Source organism: Mesoplodon densirostris, chromosome 10 (assembly GCF_025265405.1).
Source record: "Mesoplodon densirostris isolate mMesDen1 chromosome 10, mMesDen1 primary haplotype, whole genome shotgun sequence".
In the NCBI taxonomy this organism is placed as follows: Eukaryota; Metazoa; Chordata; class Mammalia; order Artiodactyla; family Ziphiidae; genus Mesoplodon; species Mesoplodon densirostris.
Window position 1 is genome coordinate 86,728,848 of NC_082670.1, and position 542 is coordinate 86,729,389.

Consider the following 542-nt stretch of genomic DNA (forward strand, 5'->3'; position numbering starts at 1 on the left):
CTCTCTTTTGGATTTCCTTCCCATTTAGGTCACCACAGAGCACAGAGTAGAGTTCTCTGTGCTACACAGTAGGTTCTCATTTAAAGTAGGTTCTCAATCCCAATCTCCCAATTCATCGCATGCCCCCCCCAACCCCGCCTTGGTATCCATATGTTTGTTCTCTACGTCTGTGACTCTAGTTCTGCTTTGCAAATAAGATCATAAAAATTAGGAATGTTTCATGAATTCACGTGTCATCCTTGCACAGGGGCCATGCTAATCTTCTCTGTATTGGTCCAATTTTAGTATATGTGCTGCTGAAGCGAGCACACTTATTAATGAATCTTTTTTTTTAATTGAAGTATATAAGTCAGACAAACATCATATGATATCACTTATATGTGGAATCTAAAAAAATGATACAAATGAACTTATTTACAAAAGAGAAACAGACCCACAGACATAGAAAACAGACTTATGGTTACCAAAGGGGAAAGGTGGAGGGGAGGGATAAATTCGGAGGTTGGGATTAACATATACACACTACTATATACAAAACATAA

At 38.0% G+C, this 542-nt stretch overlaps 1 non-coding gene across 1 annotated transcript; it reads right to left on the minus strand.

Annotated features, from left to right (window-relative positions):
* Positions 1-202: 202 nt before the first annotated feature.
* On the minus strand, positions 203-309 carry LOC132498094 (U6 spliceosomal RNA). The gene has a single exon (XR_009533706.1). It is a non-coding gene; the product is annotated as a U6 spliceosomal RNA (small nuclear RNA).
* Positions 310-542: the final 233 nt, after the last annotated feature.